General features: G+C 40.3%; 1 protein-coding gene across 36 annotated transcripts in view; it reads right to left on the minus strand.

Annotated features, from left to right (window-relative positions):
- ZBTB20 (zinc finger and BTB domain containing 20) overlaps positions 1–17,576 on the minus strand; it is a 478,527-nt gene that overhangs the window by 208,684 nt on the left and 252,267 nt on the right. The window contains exon 7 of one of the 36 annotated variants that reach the window (XM_040570864.1): positions 783–897. The exons of 34 other annotated variants lie outside the window; for them this stretch is intronic. The gene's annotated coding sequence lies outside the window, so the exon portion shown is untranslated. Of the gene's footprint in view, positions 1–782; positions 898–4,775; positions 4,936–17,576 lie in introns of all 36 variants that reach the window. One more of the 36 variants, XM_040570886.1, reaches the window with a different exon arrangement.

Here is a 17,576-nt window from a genome sequence, read left to right on the forward strand (position 1 = left end):
CCAAAATTTTGTAGGTGAAGTTTTCCAAAAAACATTTTTTTCCTGACTGCCAGTTCCCCATACAAAGGGAAAAGAAGGGAATTGAGAGAGTTAATAAAATAAAATAAAATAAATGCAACCCTTCCCTCCCCCTCAAATGGACCAGAAGCCTATAAACCAACCAGTTCTTCCTATTCCCAGAGGTGGCTTCCGCAGAAGCATTTTCTTTTACTATGCATCCACTGTAGAGTTTCTTTTCTGCTTGGCTGGGCAATGAGGTATTCAGAGCATAATGTAAATGCTCTGAACACAGAGGCATGAAAACTTGCCAGACAGAAACTCCAAGTGCAGGATTAACGCTTTTTTCCCCCCTCTCCCATGCCCTCCCTTTCCCAGCTCGCCCGGCCCTCTCTCGTCGGCGTCATCCCCCATGTGTCCCCCCCTGTTCCCCCCCGTCCCCCATCCCCAAGCCCCCGCACCTCGGGAGCCGCTGCCGACCCCGACCCCCGCTGGTGGCGGCGGGGACACCGGGCGCAGCCGCCCCCCGCCCGGAGCTCCCGTCCCTCGGCTGCTCCCAGCTCCGTATCCCTCTATGGTCGCTGCCGATCTTGTTTTTAAAAGAGAGAAAAAAAAAAAAAACAAGGCAAAAAAAAAAAAAAAAAGGCAAAGCAAAAACCAACAAAACCCAACCAACAAAACAAAACACCACAACAACAACAAAAAACCCTTTATTTCCTGCTTTGCCTCAGCGGCACCGAGAATAGAAGCCTTGACACATCAAATTCTGGGAGCTCACCACTCACCAGGGCTGTGGTTCCTGGTCCAAGCGGTGACGAAGGAGAATCACCTCACAGTCTCTGGAGAGTGGCAAGGCTTGGCTGCTAAGCGCGCCCTGCGCTGATGGGCTTTTTGAGTTCACTGTGTTCCAGAGTGAGTGCCGAGGCAGAGAAATTAGGGAGGGGAGAGGTGGGAAGGAAAATCACTGGAGCCTCTTATGATCAAACTTCCACTAAGCAAGAGGAAATGTCTTATAAATAAACAACAGCAAGAGAAACAAAAAAATCCATCCCGTCCTGCCAGAGGAATGTACATTATTGTCTCTCGACGGAAAACTTTACACCGCACCAGAAGGCAAGAAAGCAGCCATGTCTCCCGAAGCTGCCCTCCCTTACTGGGGAGGAGGGAGGGAGGGAGGGCAACACAAACTTTAGGAATAAAAAAAAAAAATATTGGTAAGTTCATGCGATTTCCCAGTAGACAAACAAAACTGTCCAAATTCAACAGATGTCACTGTTCCAAGGTTTCACGCAGTGCTACATTTCTTTAGAACTGCTCATCGCCTCGCCATTCGGACAGATTCAGGGAGGAAGTTCAAGGCAAGGGGAAGGAGGAGAAGGTCACGGTATACATGTGTGTGTGCACATATATGTGTCCTTGTCTATTTATATATATATCAACTCTTTATGCATTTTATGATGCATAACTATAAGAACATTATATATAAGCACTTTTTTTTTAATACATACATGAACTTCTCTTCTCCCTCACCTCCTTTTGAGGTTTATGGGCTGGAGACCTTCTGCCTTCGCTCTCATCTCACAAGGCTGGAACTGACACCTACATAAAGCTCACATCGGATTGCACTGCAGGTCACAAGTGACACGAATTTGGTGATTTCAGTACAGTCCCTAGCTTTGCAAAAACTATTGCGTGATTTGGCACAATGCACGGCAAATAGCAGTCTCTTTATGAGGAACCACAGATGGCAACAGAAAGCGTAATTCAAATAATTTATCAAGCATATTTGGAGACCTAGAATGGGGGGATGGCCTGAGTCTATGAGAAACCAGTATGCTACAAGTCATTATTAGGGAGCTTATTAAATCTGCCTGGCATGTACAGCATTAGAAGATCACAGATTGCTGATGAGAGCCGAGATGCTTGGCAATGCTGTGTTTTGGGTCATGACTAGAACAGCAGAGTACAGCAGGAGAGGAGTCACTTCAAAGGAGAAGGGGGACAAAAGACTAAAAGAACATGAGATGCTGAAAATGTCTTGGCAGTCCCAATTTTCACTTTGTTTCTAGGGGACTCCTCCATTTGAGACAGAGCTGCAATGCGCAGTGTGCATAGTGCTCATCCATACCTCTCCCAGATCTCAATGTCCCAAATCTCAAAAAAAAATCCCTAGTCTGTTGAATACCTGAGGACTACTGTAAGCATAAGACACAAATGAAAACTTGTTTTTTAACCTAATTAGCTTTACATCTGTGTGTTCTTGCTGGCAAAGCAATGCTGTCATTGATTTTTGTTAGCAACAATCAGTATATGAACGCAGGTGGATAAGGCAGAGATATGCTTAAGACGGAAGTACAGTTGAAAGAAAAACTTGAGAGTATTTAATGCAAAATTTATAATAAAACAGCTCTTTCAGGCTCACATCTTTTGGGCAAGCTATTGTTAAAGCATTTCTAGATCTACAGTACCAAGGTGATCTTCATAAAACAAAAGAATTTTCAAGAGATTTCTTAAGACAGAAAAATCAAAGTGACATCACCCATACAACACCTGAGGAGCTGTGAGAACGAAGGAACTCAACTCGATTATACCAGACTGACTGGTAAATTGTAAATTTGACCATCTGGCTCTTACATGCTAAAATCAAACAATTAAAAACATGTAATCTGAGTCCAAACATTCTTTCTGCCCAACACTATTCACAGTAAAATGACTGACCTAAACCCAAGGTCAGTTTAGCATCCTGACAGCTGCAGCTTGTTACCTGTGCTCGGATAGTTCAGTAAAAATCCTCAAGAAGAAGCTTGGCAAGGGCTTTACTAGCCCATAGCACGTGTTCAGATCACATGGATCCATGGACAGGCAAGTGTCCACTTCCCGACATCCCTGTGAAGCGCTTCAAAGCAGCATCATAACTGACTCCATTCTCCAAAAAGGGAGAAGCCCCAGAAGCCAATGGCTTCTGCTCTGTTTGAGCAGCCACTAGCCGATCTAATCTCACAAGAACTGTTTTGCTCATGGTTTGGGTCAGCTCATCGTTCACCTCTCGCTACCAATATGTTTACTAGCATTACCAGGAATATTTAAGATAATTAAGAAAATTTCAAGCGCTTTCAAGTGAAACCTTATTACTGAGAGGTGCCCAGAGAATGAGGTGCTCAGAGAGCAGCAGTGCACAGAGTATAATGGAGCAGAATTTGAAAAAATAATTCCTGACCATGCCCAGTAAAACCTTCCCCATTTCTAAGCAGGAACCACGATTAACAGGCTGATCAACTGACCTTAGGTTCCCAATAACTTAAGCTGCCTTTAAGGGATTTACATAGATGAAAGTGAAGGCAGTATATGGCCCTCTGTGTTTAATAAGTCATTTGCTAAACAGTCTAGAGATCAATAGCAGACATTAAATTAAGCACTCTGGCATTCTGATTATTTAGTATCATTAAGCATTAGGGATGCCTGAACTATAAAAACAGGGAGCAGAGAACCAAATGAGATCTTCCATTAAAAAAAATAAGCCTATGAGGTTTCTAAAAAATTAGACTAAACAAAAAACAAACAAACAAAAAAACAAACCACACATGCAGCAAACAGATCACACAATTGTGATCAAAATCTCAGTAAATTCTAACTGTCTGCCTGTCAGCACAGACTATTTCCATTACAGACTTCAGGAGAGACTCTGAATTGTGCTGCTCTTGTTTCACTACCGTTAACAGTGGCCGCTGCCTCAGAACTGCAAAATAATAAGAGCCAGGAGGACAATCATTTTCCTCCGATTTTTTATTTTGACATTTCCCATTTGTGCCTTTTTTCAAAGTTTTAATTTGGTAAAGGCACTTTTCAGCCTGTCTTTTAACAGGTCACTAATAAGTTGGGATGCAAGATCTCATATTTCATTTTTTTTCCTTTTTTTTTTTTGCTGCTGCCATCACTAAATATTTCATTTACCGTGAGTACAGCAGACCACTCCAGAAGATTTTATTTATTTTTTCTTTCTGTAAGAGTGTTTACAGACCAGTTTTTGCAATTCATTATTTTGCATTTAGCTGGTTTGATCCTACCTGTTAAAGTAAAAGTATCAGACTGCCTACGGAAATATTTTCACTGTTTATATAGTTCGGCACAGTAACTGTACTGACATTCCTTCTTGGGATCTGACTTCAAATAATTTAAATTTAATGTAATTTAAAAGCTTTAATTAGGTGACACCTAAAACACATGCTTTATCTAGGTAGTATTTTATAATATTCATAACAGTGTTACACACACAGATATAGATATATACATATGTGTACACACACACGTATATATAAAGAAAATAATCATGGTTTTATTTCTCCCTCCTGACTTGGCTGTTAGCTCTTGAACACTAAATGTGTTTGGATGCAGTTCTACACACACACACACACAGAGCTAACCAGAATCCTTTTAAGAACAACAGTACAACCTGTGGGTTTCTCTGCCTGCCTTATAAAGCCCTAGAGAGGACAAGCCTCCAAGGGCTCTCCCACACCTTTGCAAAGAAAGGGGGAAGAAACCCACCAGAGGCTTGGAGACATGACTTTTCTCCCCTCATTTCTCCATATAGCTAGAGACTGAGACTAGACCTCGGGAGCAGCTGCTGATAAACACACGGAGGTTAATTCTGCTTTTTGTTCCATTAACCCCTGCTCCACCTTTGTAATCCCCCTCGAGGAGAAAAGATAGCAAGATGACACGGGCGACACAGCCAGGCACATGCGACAGGCTGGGCAGCAATACAAGTGGAGTCATACCATGGCACAGCTATCTCTGGACTCCTGGGTTTCCAAGGATTTAGAGACAAGCCTCCTTCGCTCCTGTCAATCCTGTCCTCCAAAGTGAACACTTGAAGGATCTCTGCAAGGTAAGCTTCATGGCACTTCCCATCAGCCTCCCCCTCTGCTGTATGTTCCTCTGTGTAGGAGGAGATACACAAGCTTTGGCAGTGGATGCAAAGAGAGATAGAGCAGACGAGAGATAAACAGAGAAAGATGAGATAAACCTAGTGGAAAAGTCTTCTCCAGATGTAGCATCCCTATCTATAAATAGATAATCTACTAGTGTCCTCCAGATGCAAACACAGGGTTGAGATTTTTGTTGTTTTCTTGTTTAGTATAAAGCAATTAAAATGTAACAGCCTCTCTAAATATTCCTTTATTAAAAAAATAGGTCATGGACACAGAAGCAGTCAGTCATGGTTTGGAGTGGGCACGCAAACAATTTTCATTTGATTGTGCCCTTGTTTTTGTAACTAGCTTTTCTGCTGTGACCCGCTATACTTACCCTGTCTGCTGCGCTAACCAGCAACATGCCTTTTTAATCTGCCTTCCTGGGGTCTGCATTTGATTACAGCATTCATGTTCTATTTAGATTCTTTTGAATCATGCCCTGTGGTGCTAGCACGAAAGGTGTTATTTATAAAATGAAATTCTGTTGTATTGCAACTTGGATTCAAAGAGGACAAGTAATATTAAATACTTACTTTATTTAATAATATCTTGGATTTATTAACTCAATTTCATTACAACATTAGAGATGGTAACCTGGAGGGGGTTATTAACTAATAAACAGACCTCAGGCAACTTCGCCCCATATAAAATAAAATAAATAAAAATACATATATATGCATTTAAATTACTTCCATTCTGAGGGCCCAGATACACACCTCTAGCTCAAAAGAACGGCTTTCTTGACAAATAGTGTTGCAGAGAGATATTGGCTGGAAATCACTAAGCTCACAGTGCCCTTGGTACAACTAGCTATCCTGAGTGAGCGACCCCATTTGGTTGGTTGCACCACGTGGGCTGAAGGCTACCACTCAGCTTTGACAGATCTGATACAGGCTGCAGTTATTTCAAACCACTGTGGGCAGCACATTAGAAACCGTGAAACTCTGCCAATCCATCTGACCCTCCCTGACTTATCCCGTACCGCAGGGCTCACATTTGTAAGATATTCTGCAGCTCTTACTCTCCCAGCATCAGTCCTGCACATTGCAGGATGTACTACAGGAGACTCGCCTCAAGCACGCAGAGAAAACCATAGGCAATGTGCTAGTTCTCTCAAAAACAAGCTTCTGAGCTACTGAAGAACTTCTCTTTTCAGAAGGAGAGAGCACAGAAGTTCCTGACTTTGTATACAGTATGATGTGGCTCTATATTCTGATACACAGCTGTTCGTGGCAACTTACATTACATTTAGAACTAGCGCATTTTCTATTCAGTAAGATACAGCATGACTAGCAGCTGAATTTAACCACCTGGCAGCAAGCTGAAACACTTTTGCAAGCATCCCAGCCTACTGATTAAACCCAAGTTAGAAAACTCATAGGAGGCTCAAAGCTCCCTAGAGTACAAGAATATTAAGTTACAATTCTTTGTCCATTTCCTAAACAAAACTAATGAATGCTAATACACTTAACTCCCTCCTCTCTAAAACACTCCAAGACAAGGCATAGCTTATGTGACTTCGAACCTGTCAGGTCCGTGCTAAAGCCTGAGTCTGATGTGGGAAAATAGAAGAGTGTCAATGTCACAGGTATGACGGGCTGGGAATTCCCACTTGGAGGTGCATGGCTGCTAAAAGCTTTCACCCCACATCTGTTGCAGTTATCTGTGAGTCACCTGCAGTCAGCTTCATTAGACCCAAGGTGTCACTCAAAGAAGACAAGCTATTGCTAGAACAAGAGAAATCAGATTTTTAAGTGTTTGATAGATTAAAAGGAAAGTGTCACGATATGTTAAATGGATATTCAAATACTCTAGGTCCCAGTTTTCAGCTACTTGCAGATCATATGCTTTCACATAAAGCTGGATGCTAGGCAGAGACCAAAAATAAAGGGCGAATGTCTTTTTTTCACTCGTGTGGTGTTGTTCACTGCGGTGACTCTGTGAAATATAAAATCCAGTGCATGCAGATTATGAAAAAATATAAATATTTAATTAATTAAATCTGTCCAGAAATGGATTTGAATTCAGAGTGATCTCCGAAATTCAGGAGAGAACACCTACAGCATGGTCGTGTACACACATTCCCAAGAGAAACTGAGGTTAAGTAACAGAACTGTATAGAGAAGAGGTTAATTTGGGTCAAAAATGAAGGGAGATTGAGAAACAGATTTATGGTGAAACTTTCAAAGGCAGAAGCAATAATTGCACCCGCAAAAGGCATGTGCATCATTGCTACAAACAAAAACACATGCTTGGACTCTCTACAGGCAATCTGGCATCTGTTTCCCATTCCCTCCCTCCTCCTGACCCTAAGACCTCTTTCTCTGGAATTTTGTTCCATGAATATTCCATAATGCTCCACTCTGCTCCTATTTTCATGAAAAGTCAGTGAAAACACATTAGCTAATAAATGGAAGTTCACAGCATTACTGTCAATCAGTGGTTGGTTTCCATGAGAATGGAGAGATCTCAACAGAGAAAAATAGTGAGGTACAGGCACAAGTGATATTCAGTCTACATATGTTATGCGTACAGACCACTTTGAAACTACTGAACTAACTTGTTTGGCATTTGATTTATTACCAGGCTCTCTAGGGTATCTACAAAATAAGCCAAATTTAAACAACATTCATTTGGGTCATTTTGAAATGAGGCAGAAACAAAATATATTATTGGGTATGTTAGAAATACTGTAATTCATTCTCATTTCCTTTCCTTATTTCTATATGATCAAAACCACCATTTAAAAAGAAAAAAACTGAAGGCTTTTTTTTTTTTTAAATTTCATATCCCCAGATCTCAAACAAAGTATAACAATTTCAATCCTGAAATAATTAGTGAGAGAAAATTGTAACTGATAACGTGGATTATAAAAGGAAACAATCTCCATATTGTTGATAAGAGTATGCCACTATTCTTGAAATTAATGCAGTCTGTTTACAATGAACAGGCTAGGAGAGTATACCCCATGATGCAAGGAGTATACTCCATGATGTAGATTGTTACAAAGTCTACTGATTTCCAAAAGCACCTTTACCTTCTATTATTTTTACCCAGTCAAAGTTTCTTGCATCTTCTCTATAACTAAGCAAAGTAAACTGTGCAGGAATTAAAAAATAAAAAAACCCTCATAGTTATTCCTTTTTTATTTATTTATTTTTTTAAGGAATACCAAAACCAGAAATGCTGCAGAAGGTAGTTTTGTAAACTTTATATTAAAAAGGACTCTGTTTTAAAATATACCCAAGTTTGAGACTATTCAGATAAAAGCTGGTTTTATTTCTGATTAAACTCATGGAGAATGAGCTTATGGCTGGGGGTAGAGAAATAGGGGCAAAAGAAAAAAAGCACCACCAAACCAAAAACTAGCTGACAGGTACAGTAAAAAATAAAAAAAAAAACCAAACAACTAATTCCATACAACTGCTTCAGTGTGACCAATCTCAAGAAGAACAAACAAGTGCTGCAGGGCAGATTGTCTGAACAGTGGATGGAAAAACAGGATGAGAACTCAGGGAGAGGGCATCACTGGATTAAGCCTGCATGAACTGACATCACTTGGTCTCTCACAGACCCACCAAGTTATAACAAGCATATATGAAATGTCATTTATGTGCCTTCTCCCAAATCCCCACTTTTTTTTTCCTGCTCTTTTCATGCAAGAATCTCTCTGAATATATCTACCTAATGAAAAAATTCTCTTCTTTTCCTCAATGAAAGTCTAAAACGTTTCTGGGACAGACCGATTTCTAAGGTAAATGAGAATCACACTCTAGCCACGTAGCAGGATAATTTTATCCCCCTTGGGATGCTCTCCTTTTGCCTGTGTAAGGTCAGCCTTTGAAGCCCACTCACAGAGCCCTACAATATGTTGAAAGAGCTCTTTAATTAGGCAGCCACCAAGATGAATGTGATACTTTGGTTCCATACGGAGAGTTGGGTACGCCCCGTAGGAAGCCGGAGGACCCAGTTACAATACAGCTGTAACTCCAAAGCAATCTTGTTTCGTAGTACGCAGGGAAACCACAGTTTAAAAAGGTTGTTAAAAATGCCATGAAAGGATGGAGGCCCTGCACAACCATATTACATGTCAGAACAAACAGGCCAACCTCAGTCAAGGCTTTATCCTCTCCATATCTCAGTTTCCCCATACGGCAGGCTGGAAGAATCATGTTTTTCCACTTCACAGGGATGTCTTGGGAATTATCTGCTTAATATCCAGATTAAAGAAAAAAAGCCTGGGAATGGCAAACTGTGGTGGTGCTGAGTGAGCAGGCCTGCTGCTGTAACGTGGCTGTTGACAGCCGGCAGTAGGTAGCACAGACCTCGTGGAAGAGCCCTCCTGTTGATTTTAAGTTACGTGCACTTTTGTGCCTGTTCTGGAGACCCCTGGAGATTAAATACTGCTGAGTGCTATTGCACGGTTTGCTTCAGAGAATGAAAAATATACTCTTTTAGCAGTTTTATTCCTTTATCAATTACTACTTCAAGAGACTTGTACTGTATTATTTTATATTGGCCACTTGTAAAAATAATTTATTCCCTGAAGAGTTTTATTCCTTTAACATTTCAAATTTCTGTTCAATGTTTACCATGTGACTGTTTTTGACAGACACTGAATGGAATACTTCATTAAAGGAAATAATACAACAACAGACTTTTTCTTAGGTACACTTTGACCATGTTTTAAAGTAAAAGACCTGGAGAGGATTTCTAGTAATGCAGAAGGTCTAGTAAATTTTTTTCTGTTTGCAGGTTTGTTTGCATTAATGCATTTTCACCAAGGGAAAAAAAAAAAACACCAACAAAAGAAAACACGACACAGATCTGGTCCAAATTTCTGGTAAAGTGCCAGGCCTATCTATTGAGGACCAAAACCACTTTCCTCCTTTCTTCTGGGTAAATCTCTTATTCTTAAGCTTGCTCCTACCAAGGGCTGTATAGAAGGCTCCTAACATAGAATTGGGTTTCTTACAGACTTGAAACTCTGTACAAATGCCATTGGGATGAAAATCTGTCAGGTGAGCATAGAGTCACTACTTGGCTACTTAGGAAGCATGCTTTTCAGTAACTCTGACGTTACCGTGTAGCTCTGCAACTTAGTTCTCTCTGTAAGTAGCTCAAACCACAATGCAAACAGCTGTCATGATGAGAAAGATGTCCAGGTGGGTTGGAAGGGCACCCTTACTTTGCTTTTGGGAATAAGGGATCCTGGATGGAGGAACCCAGGTCACGTTCAGCCTGTGATATCACAGAACAGGGTGACATCACTGTGCATGCCTCAGCTGTCATACACAGCCCAGAATCGATTAAGGATGAAGCCATCTGGGATGAAGCTCATCTAGGGATGAACAGAAGACTGAACAGGACATGCAGCAGAGCAAAGCTGCCATGAGAGCACTGCCGAAAGACAGCTAAGCTTTTGTGGAGACAGGGCTACACAGACTGATAAAGCCTTTACAGCTCAACGGAAGATCTTGGTTTCATTGCCAGTTCATAATTCAGATCAGATGATGAAGGATTTGCTGAGATTTACAAACCCCTTTAATGAAGGTGGGCCCAGCTCAGAGTAACCCTGGAGCTGTTAAAATGATACCGTGCAGTACTGAAGGTTTTGTACAGCTTCAGCACAAACCCTGGAGGCTATAGAGACTCACCTGAGTTTTGCTTTAGGCTACTAAGTTCAAACAAACTTTGGGAGAAAAGGTTGGCAAAATAAAACTCCTAGCCGCCACCTTTCATCAGCTGTTCCCAAAGCAGTCTAGACTACAGAGGGATTTGTTAATTTATGATGGCACAACTAGTACAAGGAGGAGGAATGCCTTCTTCAAGATCTTTTAGCATACCAGTGGCAGAGCAGGGACAGAACTCAGGTTACTTGTGGTCTAGCCCACCATCCTTCCCACCAGGCACAACGCCTGAAGAAATGCTTCTCCTGGATACTGCAAATTAGCTGTGCAAAGTTTTGGACAACTCTGCAGCAGCTGGAGACACACCATGCCCCCCCCCCCCCCCCCCCCGGCAGCCAGAGACACACCATGCGTCCCCCCCCCCCCCCCCCGGAACCTCCCTTCAGCTCAGTCACATAAGTTTATTCGCTGGATCTGGATGAAAAGAAGTGCTTTACTGACTGGAATGACTTGTGTCAATCTTTAGCCCTTTAAAGCACTGACTAATTTTAGTCTTTCTGTGGTTATATGCATTTGTAAACTATTAAAACAGTCTCCCCGGTACATGGAAAACATATGGTTTCAACAATGTTATTCCTTCATGAAGGCCTGTTTCTTCCAAGTTTCCTTTAGTTGTACACTAAGCCTGTTTGTTGTTCAGAATGCTTATTTTTATAACTATTTCTCCTCCCTTCCACAGTTATTTACTTAAATGATATATATGTACATGTGTGTGTATATATATATATTAAAAACACATACATTTACTGATTGAAGATGTAACTACACAGTGCTTGTCAGAAAAGAGTATAAAAACTGCTTGTCCCCAGGAATGCATACCCTCTCACAGCTGGTGCACTGCAAGTTTGCAGAAAGCAAATGCTGCTTGTTGTGTGTTTTTCCTTTCTTACACGCTCAGTTAATACGTTAAGAAACAAGGAACAAGAAAGCCAGCCCAGACTGACCTCCATATAAATTCAGAATGAATCCCTACATTTTATTGAACTCTATCAATGAATATTCATTGTTTCCCCACCACTCCCAAAATATGAAACTATAGCTGTTCTCAGTTTTATTTTTTTTTTCTTTTTCTGTGACTATTTTCTGTGTCAGAATGGATTCACTCTAACCACCATTTCTGGCTAGCTCTACGGCCAACCTGAACTTGCTGAAGAGCTTTCCTCTTGGAATTGAACTCAGCAGTCTTGCATTATTCCAAGCTCAAGAAATTTTGTGAACTTGAAGGAAGCTGTGTTTTTCTCTGTTATCTTGCTTGGCAATGCAGACCGCTGTTGGGTAACAGTTAATCTTCACCTTATTTTTACACTTGATGGTTGAAATGGGAGAAGTGGAGAAGACAAGACCAGGCTGGTAACTGGGAAACAGTCATTCTTGACCACCTTGTGGAACAGGGTGCAAATTCCATCAGGCTTCAGAGAAAAAAAAAAGTAAGCAAGAAACAATTTTCTCAGCATAAAACTAGGTTACGATAAACATTGCTCATCCAGGTCCGAAAAACTACAAGACTAAATCTAACACCTGGAACGCCTAAAAGAGAACAAAAGAATATTGCTTACATTACAGCAGAAAGGTTGCTTTAAAGAAATTCAGACCTGTGTCTCCAGCAAGCATGCTAGACCTACATTCACTGAATTAGGGGGAAAAAATTAGATAAGTGAGTAAACAGGACAGATCAGAAGCAGTTAATAGCCTAGAAACAGATTTGGAAAAGGCATGGTGACTCTAACAAAACAGCATGGAAAACCTTGTAGGTTGGGTACCATATCACATTGCTGGATGAGGAAAAGCAGAAGCAGGATGAGGAAAAGCAAAAGCCAAACAAGACCGTAAACTCATGACAGATACTGGCTGCATTGCCTGATGAACTTTTGAGACATGCTCAAATACTGTGACTGCAAAACAATAATCTGTAAAATATAAATGAACATTTTTCTTTTCAGCCTTTTTTTCTTGCAATTTACAGATTTCCTTGCAATTTAATCTAATTTATTTACGTTTAAAAAAAAAATCTGAGTGAATTTATGCTATCAAGATTGGAAACTCACTGCTGTATATGCATCTTTTTTGCATATCAACATATAAAACATTGCTCCTGCAAAAGTCTGGATGCAACTAAGAGGTCAGAAGGAAACACTCATCCATAGAAACTAAATGAACAAACTAAAAGATTTACAGCTCCAACAGTCTGTCCAAGTAGCATGGTTTTACCTCCTAAGTAATATAAGTCATAGAATTTCACTTGGTTATGTCTGCATTCAATTCATAGGGTGAGAGACTTACTCGAATTGTGAAAATGGGAGAAAAAAATAGAAATCAAGGAAATGAGTACTAGACTTGGCATGGCAGAATAACTGTGAGTTAAGCAGATGTAATGAAGGCAGAGGACCACTTGAAAAAAATAGATGTCTGCACAGTGAGTGGAGGTACTTGCAAAAGACCTGATAAATCTGTAACACAAATACAATGAAGAAGCACTAGGACAGCAAGGGAATAAGGAATGATAAAGATGAATTCCCTCTATACCTAAAAGTGAACTAAAAATATAGTAGCTGCAATACAGTAGCTGCTAGGTGAGCACACCGGAACTGCAATGCCTGCATTTTGACCTCTGGGTCTGATGTAAAATTAAGTTTCAAAAAGACAGATAGGAAAAATGAGCTCGGCCTTCAGATGGGGCTCTGATGAAGGGCTGTTTGCTTTATTTGTCCATTCAGATTTTTGCCACTCCTGCTGGAACAGTATGAAGGACAATCACTTAAAGTGCAATGAAATGAATGCCTGAATGTGAACAGATCCAAAGACAAGATCCATCATGCCCCAACAAACTGTAACGCCAGAACCCTCCGCCATCATCACTCTGTCCGGAAACTGCCCTCAAATATTTGAAACATTCCTGGAATTAACAAATAAGTGTTGATTTGGCCTAGCTCCTTGCTTCCTGGTATCTCCGGCTGGCACTGACTTACAATGGGTGGTATTGTTATGCTGGAGGAATTCTTTTGCTTTCCTTCTTAAATTTCCCAGTGCCAGCAAGAGGAAGACTGACTCATTTCAACCAAAGTGACTCTTGAATCAAAGACCTGAGTAATTTAAAGGAAGTTTTTGTTGTATGCTTGGTTCATCATATCATTCATTGCTTAGATTATTAGGCTTCTAAAGATACAATCAAGCAGACACAACCATTTCTGTTATACTCAGGTATGCATTATTTTTATATTGAAAAGTTGGACATACAGAAACAGTTATGGTGTAGCCTTCTCTAACCTCTCTATCAAAGCCTTTCTATGCTATCTGGAAAGAGCTGCATAGCACAGTATGTTTAACTTCTTAGAAAACGACAATAAGAAAGTAAAAATGACAAAAAATATTTGTCAGTTCCCAAGTCATTGAAGCTGCAGTGCTCAGAATTTGCTTTATGCAATATACATAAATGTCAGGTCACAATGCAAAAACTGGAAAAGGAGAATAGTATACTTTCTCCTGTTGTGCTTTGGTCCCATAAAAAAAGGCCATAACTCATCACTTAACTGGTGAATGCTTGCTGAACTAAACAGAATAATGTATTTCAAACATCTTTTTAATGAATAAAACTCAATGTAATACTACAGATATCTTCTCTGCTTTTTAAAGCTCACAGATATCGAGCTGTTTGAGGTGAAGTTCATCAGAATGTCTATAGACCATATATCTATATATTTATTCACACATTTTCACAACTAGCTTCCATTTGCAAGGATCCTTCCAATTATTACTTAATCAAGGCTCACAATGGCTCTTTCAGATGGAAGAACAGTGGCAAATGGGTGATGTGATCTGCTCAAGAACATAATAAGAAATCAGTCAGAGACAGTACTGTTAGAAACTTGGATCACTGGAAATCTTTCTTGTGTTTAAAGCATGCTTTCATTATCATAGAAAGCGCTGGCTCAGAACACTCATGTTTCTTTAAGACAAATACAGTGCTGGTCCTAATATTCAAAAGTGTCTAGAAAGATCAAATTTGCATGAAAGGCATGTAACATGCATTGTCCTTTTGCAGAGAAGAAGGAAAGACTGCTATGGATATTTAAATTATGTTCAAGGCTTAGCCCCCAGGCCATTAGAACTGCAGATGCTAAATGCCAGTGCTTCCCTTGGATGCATGTAGGCACACTTGTATATTTTTACATTTTTATACATAAACTATACATACTGTACATCTATACATATTTGAACACACACAATATGAAATGACTAATGTATGATTACTTGGCGGCACTGGTAGCAGCACTGCATACCTGGGTTCCATGAGTGAGCTCAACTCATTCTCTACTGGCCTAAGCAAAGAGCAGCTGGAAAGCATGAAAGTGGCACTCCTGCCATCTTGGCAGGGAGACTGGCGGCTACATTCCTTCTTCTCACATTAATCTCCTAACAGGCCCATACAGTGATCAAAAAGGGTTTATTTTCCATCACTGGGCTAGGCAGTTCAAGTTGAGCCTGAAGTATACTGAAGAGTTCAAGCAGGAAGGATGTGTGTGTAGGTAAGAGGCACAACTAGGGGTTAAGAAACTCTGTGTTCTCAACCAGTATCTTCATGTCACCTGCTACCCATGTCACAGGACAAGACAACAATAATTATTCGCTGCACCTTGGAGACTGAAAGGCTTGCTGCATATGCATACATATATTCAGGTATGTATATAAGGTCTCCTGAATAGCACATGGTAACACATATGGGGATAGATGCTCCATTTAGCCCAGTCATCTGTCTCCAATGGAGGCCAAGAGCATGCATCTAGAAGGAAAGGTATAAAAAGAAAGCAAGCCTCTTGTAATACCTTCCCAGAATATCCTCTTTCTAGTCAGTGATTTTAAAAAGTTTGTGGACTTTTATGTATACTCATTATACCTGCAGGTGGGGTTAAACTAGGCTGGTAAAACTAGTAAGCCAAAACATAAATATCACTAAGCGGTAACAAAACACAAGCCCAGCTGTAAACATATTGCAATATTCTATTGAAAAACTGCGTTGTGAACTGTGAATACCTAACTGAGCTGTTTCTTTTAGACAATACTATTTCTTTTTGCTACAGCTAGCCCCAGTGTCAGTCTGAAAAGGGCTGTATAACCAGCCAGCAGAGCACAGTGCAACATGGATAATCAAACCTAGATCTCAAAAGCAGAATAGCATCATGGTGCACCTGAACAAATAACTACTTCGAAGAAGCAGTGCTTATGAACTTGGGTAGGGTGCCATGCTGTCAGACCTATGCTGCTTCTTTTTCCTAGAGGTGGTTTATTCACTGCAGACTTGCATTCTCTGTACTGTGCTGAACTGTGCAGTGACATACACTTAGTGACTGGTTTTCTCCTCTGTCCTGGACTAACTTCCCCCATAAAAGGACCCACATTGGTAGTACAATACCTAATGGCAACATTCATATGAATTACTGAAGCCTAGTATCTTTTGTTTAAATGCTTTCTGTGATACCAAGGTGCCTTTAAAGAGAAATTTGTCCCATCATAAGAGGTCTACCCAAGCAGAATAAATCACCTTCTGATAGGGTCCATTTATCTTCAGTTATTTTAGAGAAAAAAACTAAAATTCTGACTTTCAAGTTTCCAATGTTAAGCAGGATTTTTTTACACGTAGCTGAGACTTTGACTGTTGGCTCACAAAATAGCAATGATCTGGACTCAAATGCTGGATTCCAGCATGTCAAGGCTTGGAGGGAGTTGAAACCCAAGCTCACACCAAACTTTACAGTCTTCTTCTGTAAACATATGCTTGTGTTTCACTGCAGGAGAAGTGTGTGGTGGGAATTCCTCTAATACTTTTCTGCTGTAAACTGGCACTCTTTTCGTCCTCTTCATCAGATCGCATTCCCAATACACAGATGGGAAGAGTAAAACATTCAAGATCCCTTCCTCTACATCTACAAAAGGGGTTTATGTATGGATCCCATTAAAATTAGCAGAAGTATTGTGAAGAAATCTGTACTATGAAGAGAATATGGCTCTGAGTTTCAAAAACTCAACCATCATTTTCAAAAGCTCAAACATCTGGGTATACCTATCACAAAGAAACAAAGAAATAAGGAATGTAGCACAGCTTATTTTCCCAACAAGAGGACATCCTGTCTGATAAACTCAAGTTGTCTTGACCCAGAAGCAGAAACAATTTCAAATTAAACATTTATGAGGTTTCGCTTTCACTTATAATTTGTTTGGATATTGAGGAAAAAAACAACAAAACTAGAATAATTGACAGATCCTCATACAGAAAGTAAAGCAATCCAGTTCTAATCGTTGTTTTAAACACAAAAGAAATCAATGTTATTCCCACTAGCAGAAACGGATCATGATGCTACTCTTCAGTCAGTTCAACCTCTGCTGTACCCGGAAGGAAGGTAGAGAGAGGACTTCTAAGCACACATTCCTGTTTTTCTCATTCCACATTGAGAAATGGAAAGGACATGTGCATATGCTGCTTCCCATGCATCAGAAGGTGCTGCATGTAGGGTGCTGCAGTGAACTGCCTGCCTACAGGGAAGCCTTAGGAGAAGCTTTTAACAGATTTCTGCAAGAAGAATTAAATAGTTCATCAGAGAACAGATGTGAGGGAAAAGAGCATTCATTCTTCCATATCCTGCACCTGTTCTGGCCTCATATAACCAGATGATTATAGCATTCCTGTCTTTTATCATTCTCAGAAGGGGAAGGAGTTTAAACTGCACATACCTCAAACCCTAATTTAACCAAATAAAATACCACTCAACCCTGTCAAACGCTTTATATGCATTCTTAAGCAAATGACGTAAGTTCTTCTTGAGTGAGGTATCCTATTTATTTTCACTTTAGACTGAACTGAAATCCTGCCAGTCTTTGCGCATGAGACAAGGAAAAGAAGAAAAAGTACTGCAGTGTGCTTGCC

This window comes from Cygnus olor, chromosome 1 (genome assembly GCF_009769625.2).
Source record: "Cygnus olor isolate bCygOlo1 chromosome 1, bCygOlo1.pri.v2, whole genome shotgun sequence".
NCBI lineage: Eukaryota > Metazoa > Chordata > Aves > Anseriformes > Anatidae > Cygnus > Cygnus olor.